At 37.8% G+C, this 10871-nt stretch overlaps 2 non-coding genes across 2 annotated transcripts; both read left to right on the plus strand.

The window, feature by feature from the left end:
- The first annotated feature begins 4266 nt into the window (after nucleotides 1–4266).
- On the plus strand, nucleotides 4267–4373 carry LOC131247580 (small nucleolar RNA R71). The gene has a single exon (XR_009171858.1). It is a non-coding gene; the product is annotated as a small nucleolar RNA R71 (small nucleolar RNA).
- Nucleotides 4374–10505: 6132 nt separating this feature from the next.
- On the plus strand, nucleotides 10506–10612 carry LOC131247620 (small nucleolar RNA R71). The gene has a single exon (XR_009171897.1). It is a non-coding gene; the product is annotated as a small nucleolar RNA R71 (small nucleolar RNA).
- Nucleotides 10613–10871: the final 259 nt, after the last annotated feature.

Raw genomic sequence — 10871 nt, forward strand, 5'->3', positions numbered from 1 at the left:
GTCAAGATCACTCTCTGGGTGGTGAAGCCCTTCAAGAGAGACCCGCACTGATACCAATTAAAATTTGTGGTAAAGACCACTTTAGTTGAAGTAGGAATATGCCAGTATGTCCTAGAGGGGGGTGGATAGGACTTTTTAAAGTTTTTATGATTTATTCAAAAATCCTATTACACTAATCCTAACAGATTGTACTTATTAAGATTACTCAAAAGTAACTCTATTGGCTTTCAAGCCCGGTAGAGGATCCAATCACAAACTATTTAAGAAATGAACAATATGCAGACTAATTTATGATAGATATAACTGTGTATGTGTGTGAGGTGTGATCTCAGATATGAAAGTATTAAAGTAAATCACACAATCAAAAGAATAACAATCTCAAATACAGTCATTTTTATAGTGGTTCGACTACTTGTCTACTCCACTCCCGGTAACGAACTCAACCCTTGAGTGTACCGGATTTCACTAAGAAGGTTTCACAGCGGTTCACCTCAAACCTAAGGTTTTAAATCAGGTTCACCTTCAACCTTTATAACCTACACTGAGGCTGACTGTTTATGCTCTCACGAGCAAGGGTCAACACAACGCACCCACTTTTAGGCATACTGGCCAAGGATCTTTCATAAGACCTTAACTGAGGTTTGACATGATTCACCTCTAACCTAAGGTTTTAGATAGGTTCACCTTCAATCGAACGTTTATGCTCTCCACAGAGCAAGGGTCCACACAATGCACCCACCACGTACACTCTTACCAGAGGCCTCCTACGAGGGCTTACAAGGGTGAGAAACACCTTAGACCCAATCCTACAGAGGAATGATCAAAGGGTCCTTTGGACTCTAGTTACTTACAGATAAGTGGATGAGTCCTATTCAACTCGTTGAGGAAGATCTCGTCCTTTATTGATGAAGAGTCTTCTACTTCCTTGATCTATAACTCAAATGATATACCAATACATGGCGATGGGTTAGGTCAAGGTTATGATGGAATCCTACTCTCTAAATATTTTCCTATTAGGAAGATAGAGTGATTCCAATCATTTAGGAATCATCTATGCATTCAAGGCATCCTAGCTTAATGATTTGCCACTAAGGTAGTAGCTGGAGGATCCTTGAATGCAGAAGTTCATTCCCCAATCCGCTCTATTGAATATCTATTGATGAAGGTGGATTGGAGGATGAATTTTCTTGAGAGAAAGGGCTTTGGGTATATGATCTAAGGTAAAACACTCAAAAGCACTCTCTTCTTTCTCTACCATCAACAATAGACAAGCCCTCTTTATATAAGCAAAAGGTTTCAATGGATATAAAACAGTCACATTTATGATAAAGTTCGATATCATTGAGCGGGGTCGATATCATCGAGCGTATACTCTCGATTGCATCGACTGGTCACTCCATGACACAAACTCAAATGTCATACACTTTTAGAACCTTTTGCTAGCTAGTCGAGGGAATCGAAACACGTATCAATGTCATCAGATTTTGAACTCCGATATCATCGATGAGAGGATCGATTAATCGACACTTGAAAATGAGAGAAACTTGCTATGAAATATTTTAAGTTTACAAGAATGATCAAGGGACCTTCAAGATCATCGAAATTTGAATGTCGATGATATCGATAGAGTGTCGATGCATCGATAAATTCAAAGGATTTTCATTTAAGCTTGTTGGACAGTTTCTATCTCTGTTCGATGCCATCGAAACCATACCGATATCATCGATATTTGAATATCGATTATATTGAGTGCCCCTTAATCGCAGATAAACAATCCTAAAATAATTACTGGAGAACTTAGGCGCCCATGACCAATAACATCGAGAGTTTTTCGATATCATCGAGATTTGAACATCAATGGTATCGAGAACGAATTCGATATATCGATGCACATGTGATTTTCTTAAGTAAAAATAGGGGCGCCGGAGATCTGTTTGTCGATATTATCGAGTCATCATCGATGGACCGGGATTCATATATCGATGATATCGATATGTATATCGATACATCGATAAATCCGTCCAGATGAGTATGTGGTTGCTGGACATATTTTGTCTTCATTTTAATGATATCGTTTAAGCATCGAGGACATCGACAACACATGTTGATTATATCAAGTAGCGTATCGATAAAATTGATAAAGCAAGAAAACTTAGAGAATTTTCTGATTTTGAAAAAGTTTTCTTAACTTAAAAACCCTATGATATTTTAGTTTGTTTTAAGGGTTTTATATACCTGGTGTTTTGGGACATGGGATGTGAGGCATTGATTTACCTGAGGCGAGCTTGCACACATCCCGGTTGAAGCAGACGCTTGAATTGATCTTCCTATGAGGCTTTGCAGTCTGTCCGACTCAACACTCACGCTAATTGACAAACCAGGGCACTTTCAATCACCATCTGGTATGTCTCATCTTGACCTAAGTAGACATATTTAAGATTAGTGAGCAAAGGTTTTACGTCAAGCTTCGATACTTTGAGGCTAGACAGTAAAGGCACTACATCGGTTTAGGGCAATTTCTCAAATAGTGGCCTTCACCAGTTAACTTCAAGTACTGGCATAGCATTAAGCAATGCATTCATCTCCCTAATCATTTCATCATCTAAATCAGGGGAGTGGGCTAAGAACGTCTCTAGAGTGTCAGAGTATTGAGTCAGGAATGCTCTATCTTTCATGAAAGAATCGATCATGTTTGTTCATGTTGAAAAAGAGGTTGAGATCTAATGTTATATTTTCAAAAGATAAATTCATAATTCCATTCCTACAATTAATGATAGCATTTGATATAGTAAAGAATGAGCAATTAAGAATGATGGGTATTTGAGCACTCACATCTATGATGGGTTGAGTATCGAGGACAATAAAATCTACTGGATAGTAGAATTTATCAACTTGGACCAACACATCCTTAATCATTCCTCTCAGTACACGAACTAAGAGATTGACAAGTTGTCGTGTGGTCCGGTTGGGTTTTAATTCACCTAAACCCAATTGTTCGTAAACCGAGTAAGGGATCAGATTTATGCTCAACCCAAGTCAAGAAGTGCATACTCAATTCGGTGGTTCCCAATTACACAAGTGATGGTTGGGATATCTGGATCTTTGTATTTTTATGACACAACTTGCTTGAGGATGGCACCCACTTTTTCTGTCAAAAATATTTTCTTTTGTATGTTTTGTCATTTTTTAGTCGTACATAAATCTTACAGAAATTTGGCATGTGAAGGGATTTGTTTAAAGACGTCTAGTAGAGGGATGTTAACCTTCACTTGATTAAGCACTTCTAGAATATCCTGAGAGTTAGAGAGAGGTTTTGGTGCAATCAATCGTTGAGGGAATGACACAATCGACTTACTTTGAGGTTCTAATTCCAACCCATGTAGAGCATTGCGAGGTCTATCATTCTCATCTATTTCTGGGTCCTTAGGCTTTTCAGCCCTCATTGGAATAGATTTGTCAATTGTCTTCCCACTCCTAAGAGCAGTGATGGACTTTGCCTGCTCCATCAGTTTTGAAGAGATTAGGTCACTGATTTCATATTGCTATTTTAGGTTGGAGAGAGGCTGAGCCGAAAGGATCCCTTTCTCCCCAATTGAATTTTTTGTTTCAAGCCCTTGTATGGCCTTTGTAAGGTCTTGAAAGGCTTACAGCATACCCTGATTAAAAAGCTCTTAGTTTTGTATATAGTTTAAGACCGGATTCTCTTGAGGTTTCCTTTGGTTCAGAAATTAGTTAAGGATCCTTTGAGGAGGAATCGTTTGTCCATTCCTCTCACTGAAGTTTGGATGGTTCCTCCAACTTAAGTTATATGTATTTGAGGTGCGTCCACTGAAAGGTTTTTGGTAGTTGTTTGCAGCATTTGATTGCTCACTTAATATCTCTTGAAAAGTAAGAATTGTTGGGCAATTCTCAGTTGTATGTATGTTATGAGCACAAATACCATAAACAACTTCTGCAGTCTTTTTGGGTTCTACCTTCTTAAGTTCATGGCCTCGACTTTTCTTGTGAGTTTGACCACTCGTGTATTTATATCATCTTCCTCTTTTAGAGCATAAATTACTCCCATTTCATTTTATTGAGTAGGCTTAGATGGTAATTCTTGAAGAGGTATCCCATAATTGAGCATTTTCAACAAGTTCATCAAAATAATCCCACGCATCATCGACTTCCATATTCATGAATTCCCCATTACACATCGTCTCCATAAATTGGCACATGGGTGAGGTCAATCCCTCATATAAAAAGTTTATTATACGCCATGTTTCGTAGTTATGTTGTGGACATGAATTTATGAGATCCTTAATTCACTCCCAACATTAGAAGAAGGTCTCATCTTCTTTTTGCTCAAAATTCATAATTGCTTTCCTTAAGGTATTTGTTTTATGATAGGAAAAGAACTTTTTAAGGAACTCCCTTGTCATCTCAGCCCACGTGCCAATGGACCTTGATCTTAAGGAATGTAACCACGACTTAGCCTTTCCTTTTAAAGAGAAAGGAAACAATTTCAGCCTAACCGTGTCCTCAAACACGTTTAGGAAGTTTAATGTAGATATGATTTCATCGAACTCTTTCATATGCAAGTATGGACTTTCAGATTCTAGTCCATGAAACTTAGGGAGGAGTTGAATTACCCCTGATTTAATACCCACAGTCCTCCATTCAATGGAAATATCATGCAGGAAGGTGTACTCACCCCTGCCGGTTGTAAATAATCTCATAGAGTATGAGGCAGGGGTGCATTATACACCTCATTTTTATCTTGAACTTCCTTAACTGGTGGTTGAGGTTGATTTGCAGCCATTACTTCAATCTGGTAACCTTCTTCACTCAAGAGACTTGAGTGTTTTCATGAACCCACTTGGGCATGAAACACGCATAGCCCTCAGGCACTAAACAACTAAAACTTAGAAGAAAGAAAACTAAAGTAAATAAGAAATCTAGAAAAGAAAGAGAGAATTGGAAAGATGTTACCAGATTGGAGTTGCTATGTTAAGATCCTACAAAACAGAAAACAACGTTAGTTTCAAAAAAAAATTCAGAAAAAAAATTATAACCTAAAAAAAAGCGAAAAGTTAACCTTAATCTTAACCTAATTCTAATACCAATTAATTTCAGAAAAATGTATCCATAGCCCTCGGTAATGATGCCAAAAACTTGTTCACAACCCCAAGTGTAGGGCTGTGATCTAGTAATAACTCGTTAAGACTGAGGTCGAATCCATTGGGACTAAACTTGTACGTATTCTGAAAATAAATAGAACTAGAACTATAAGAAGATCTAAATCTGAATTTAGGAATAAAAGAGAATAATTGTGAATAATGTTTAAACTTTCAATTAAAGGTGTGAACTAGGGTGTTAAGGATCCACTTGTTGCTATCAATATGCTACCTTACTTGATTCAAGGAACACAATTAGAATACGAGTCATATCCTATCCAATTGGAAGATAAAGCAATTTAAATCAAATCTGAACTTTTCATTGACCTAATTCTCAATGGAGGAAAATTATGATGATTGGAAGGGATTCCATCACCTTACCATGCCCATGAGACGATTGTGAACAACAGGATTTACTAATCTCACTATCTCAAAACAGGAAAAGAAGATATCCGAAGCTATCACAACATCTATTGTAATTTGAGTCACAATAAATTATAGAAAACTGAAAATATTCCCTTAATATTAAACTAAAAATAAATGAAGTTCAATAATAATAAGAATCAAAGCAAAATAAACATCCAAACACGCTACAAGCTTCACCTCTTAGCCCTAGCCAAGAGGTTTACCCAACTATAGACATGATTGAAACAAAATCTCTTAAATAAAGCATGAAAAATAAACTAGGGAAGAAGAAAAACTCTTTGATGGCTTCTGCACCCTTGTGTATACTCCTTGAGACCTTTCCAAACCCTAGAAGATGCTTTGGAGCATCCTAAGGAGTCCTATTTATAGATGTAGGACTCCAACTTTTGCACCGAGTTGGAAAAATATAAAAAATGCCTCAAATTTACGCACTTTGCACAGTTTCTCAAAATATGCTAGGAGTTTAAACTACCTCAAATTTAGCACTCTACGTAGTTTTCAAAAATATACTCGAGTTCACAATATGCTTTTTCAGGGCAACTTCAGGAATATGTTTGTTTTCAGGACAATTTCACGATTCCTTTTCTTCACTTCAAATCTTTTATTCTCCTCATTCCTCACTTGGTTTTCTTGAATCTTTGGCATGTGAATTCTATATTACTAACTTCCAAATCCTCAAATCTTCATTTAGTAATCTTGTGAGCATAAATCTTCCTTTTGGCATCAATTTCACCTTTAAGCTCTCGAAATAACCTTCCACATGAAAACATGTATAATTAAATCGATTAAGCACTGTCATGTTTATAAAACCAAGGTATAAATAGAGGAAAATATGTAATATTTCACACTCAACACTCACCTTATGAGAGATGCCATATTTCTTCATTAAGCTTTCAAATGGCCTATTATAGAAGTGTGAACCTCCATCACTAATGACAGCCCGAGGTGTTTTGCACCGTGAAAGAATGCTTTCTTTTAAGAATCTAATGACCATTTGATGTTCATTGTTCCAGCACGGGATCACTTCAACCCATTTAGTGATATAGTCTACTGCTAGTAAAATGTATAAATTTCTAAAGGATTAGAGGAACAGCCCCATGAAATCAATGCCCCAGCAGTCAAATTCTTCAATGATCAGTATGGGATTCAGAGGGATCATATTTTGACCAGACAATGCCCCCAATTTCTAACAATGCTCACAAGCTTTGCAGAACTCATGAGTGTCCTTAAACATAGTGGGCCAATAGAAGCCGCACTGCAGGGTTTTGGTTGTGGTCTTTTTAGCAGAAAAGTGACCATTAAAGACTTGAGAGTGACAGAAGGACATGACACTTTGGTGTTCATTGTCTGGCACACATCCCCTTAGAATTTGGTCTGGGCAATATTTGAATAAATATGGGTTGTCCTAGAAGAACTTACGTACCTCGGTGAAGAATTTTTTTCTTATCTCGCGCAATCCAATGAGTCGGTGTGAAACCTGTAGAAAGATAATTTGCAATATCAGCAAACCAAGGCAGTTAGGAGAGTTTAAACAGTTGGTCATCAGAAAACATGTCATTAATGGGTGTCATCTCAAGGGGATTAGGAAGATCAAGCATTAAAAGGTGGTCACCACTACATTTTCTACTCCCTTTTTGTCTTTTATTTCTAAATCAAATTCCTGAGGTAGAAGGATCCATCTTATCAAGCAGGTCTTAACATCATTCTTAGAAAGAAGATACTTCAGCGCCGTATGATCCGTGTAGATGATGATCTTGGATCCAATTAAGTAGGACCTAAAATTTTCCAAAGTGAACACTACGGCTAAGAGTTCCTTCTCCGTAATAGAGTAATTAACTTGGGCAGGATTTAGAGTTCTACTTGCATAATAAATCACTTAGGGCTTCTTCTCTATTCTCTGACCTAACATCGCTTCAATAGCATAATCAGACGCATTGCACATAATTTCAAAAGGGATGCTCCAATCGGGTGGTTGCATTATAGGTAAGGTTGTTAACATGCACTTGAGCTTAGTGAAAGCTTCCTAGCATTGCTCAGTCCACTTGTATGGTACATCCTTTTGAAGTAGATTGCATAAAGGACGAGAAAGATGACTAAAGTCCTTTATGAATCTTCTATAAAATTCGGCATGTCCTAAGAATGATCACACTTCTCCTATGCTCTTGGGTGGAGGTAGGTTAAAGATAAGATTAATTTTATCCTTATCCACCTTAATTCCCTTGGACAAGATGATATGTCTAAGAACAATTTCCTTACGAATTATGAAATGCCACTTCTCCCAATTTAGTACCAAATTCTTTTCCTCTCATCGCTTTAGCACATTTTTTAGATTTTTCAAACATTCATATAAGGATAGACCAAAGACAGAGAAATCGTCCAAGAAGAGCTCTAAATATTGCCTCAGCATGTCAGAAAAAATACCCAACATGCATCGTTGAAAAGTGGTGGGGGCATTGCACAGCCTGAATAGCATCCTTTGGTAAGCAAAAGTGCCATAGGGGCATGTGAATTTAGTTATCTCTTCATCTTCAGGGGCTATCTCTATCTATTTATAGCCCGAATACCCATCAAGGAAGCAATAGTAAGAGTGACTAGCTAGACTTTTCAAGATTTGATCGATGAAGGGCAACAGGAAGTGGTCCTTCCTAGTGATGGTATTCAACTTCCCGTAGTCAATGCACACTCTCCAACCAGTGGTAACTCTAGTTGGCACGAGTTCATTGTCGGCATTGGCTACGATGGTGATTCCAGACTTTTTGAGAACCACCTGAGTCGGACTCACCCATTAACTATCGGATATAGGGTATATGATACCCACATTCGATAACCTAAGAACCTCGGCCTTAACCACTTCTTTAATGTTTGGATTTAATCAACATTGTGGTTGTTGGGAGGTCTTCGCATTATCCTTAAGATGAATGTAGTGAATATAAATTAAAGGATCAATTCCGTTGAGGTCTGCAATCAACATCCAAGGGTCCCTTTGTGCTCAATGAGAGTGGAAATAAGCACACTCTAATGTTCTTTCTCAAGGTAAGATAAAATCACCACTGGGTATGTCTCATCTTGACCTAAGTAGACATATTTAAGATCAATGGGCAAAGGTTTTAGGTTAAGCTTCAATGCCTTGAGGCTAGACAGTAGAGGCAATATATCGGTTTGAGGTAATTTCTCAAATTGTGGCCTCTACTGGTTAACTTCAAGTATCGGTGTAGTATCAAGTATGAAATCCATCTCCCTAATCATGTCATCATCCAAATTGGCGGAGTGTGCCAAGCATGTCTCTAAAGGGTCAGAGGGTAAGGTCATCAGGGCTCTATCTTCCATGAAGGAGTATATCATGTTTATGTAGTGGGCCTTGTCATCATCCTCTACCTGTCTGGTCATGTTAAAGAAGATATTGAACTCCAACATCATATTTCTAAAAGACAAATTCATAACCCCAATCCTACAATTGATAATAGCATTGGATGTAGCAAGGAATGGGTGTCTAAGTATGACAGGGATTTGAGTGCTCATATCTACAATGGGCAGGATGATAAAATCTACTAGATAGTAGAATTTATTAACCCAGACCAACACATCCTCAATCATTGCCCTCAGTACACGAACTGAGCATCTGTAAGTTGTAATGTGGTCCGAGTGGGTTTTAATTCACCTAGACCAAGTTGTCCGTAGACAGAGTAACGAATCAGATTTACGCTCGCCCCCAAGTTAAGAAGTGCGTTCTCAATTTGGTGATTCCCAATTATACAAGTAATAGTTAGGCCACTAGGATTTTATATTTTTGTGCTACACTTTGCTTGAGGATGGCACTGACTTTTTTTGTCAAGAAAATTTTCTTTTTAATACTTTGTCACCTCTTGGTTGTGCATAAGTCTTTCAAAAATTTGGCATATGAAGGAATTTGTTTCATAGCATCCAGAAGTGGGATGTTGACCTTCAATTGTTTCAACACCTCTAGAATATCCTATTTGTTGGATTGAAGTTTTGTTGCAATCAACCACTGAGGGAATGGAGCAATCGGCTTGCCTTGAGGTTCCGATTTTAACCGCTATGAAGCAATGCTAGGTCTATCATTCTCATCTTCTTCCGGGTCCTTAGGCTTTTCAGCCCTTACCGGAATGGATTTGTCAATGGTCTTTCCACTTCTAAGAGTAGTGATAGACTTAGCTTGCTCCATCTGATTTGAAGAACTTGCATCACTTATTTTGTATTGCGGTTTAGGATTGGGGAGAGGTTGGGCAGGAAGCATCCCCTTCTCTATAATCGTAACACGTGAATCCATCTTTTGCATAAACTTTGTAAGATCTTGTAATGTTTGGATAAGCTCTTGATTTTGTGTGGAATTTTAAACTGGTTCCTCTTGAGGTTTCCGTTGATTCAAGAGTTGGTTAGGGATTCCTTGAGGAGTAGCAGTTTGTTCATTCCTCCAACTGAAATTTGGATGATTTTTCTAATTAGGATTATAAGTATTGGAGGTGGGTCCATTGAAAGGTCTTTGGTAATTGTTCATGACATCCGATTGCTCATTTAATACTTCTTGAAAAATAGGTATTGTTGGACAATTTTCAGTTGTATGTATCCTGCAAGCACAAATACTGCAAACAACTTCCTTAGCCTTATCCTCTTAAGTTCCATGGCCTCTAGTTTGCTTGTGAGACTAGCCACTTTAGCATTTATATCATCTTCTTCTTTTAAAAGATACATAACACCCTTCTCATTGATTGAGTAGGCTTAAAGGAGGTTCTAGATTTTGGGGAGATGTCCCATGATTGTGTGTTTTTAGCAAGCTTGTCAAAATAGTCCCACACATCATCGACATCTTTGCTCATGAATTCCCCATTGCACATTGTCTCGACCATTTGGCGCATGGAAGATGTCAGCCCATCGTAAAAGAAACTTTTTATGCACCACATTTCAAAACCGTGTTGTGGGCATGAACTGACAAGATCCTTGAATCGCTTCTAACATTGGAAGAATGTTTCATCTTCCTTTTGGGTTAAGTTCATGATTGACTTTCTGAGGGTGTTCATTTTATGGTATGGAAAAAATTTCTTAATGAATTCCCTTGTCATGTCGTTCCATCCGCCAATCGATCATGGATATAGTGAGTGCAACCACGTCTTAGCCTTTTCTTTTAAGGACAAGGAAAAGAGTTTCAGCCTGATTGTGTCTTCAAACACATAAGGAAAGTATAAAGTGGCTATTATCTCATCAAACTCTTTCATGTGTAGATACGGATTTTCATATTCAAGTCCATGAAATTTTGGAAAGAGTTGGATCATT

Source organism: Magnolia sinica, chromosome 5 (assembly GCF_029962835.1).
Source record: "Magnolia sinica isolate HGM2019 chromosome 5, MsV1, whole genome shotgun sequence".
NCBI lineage: Eukaryota > Viridiplantae > Streptophyta > Magnoliopsida > Magnoliales > Magnoliaceae > Magnolia > Magnolia sinica.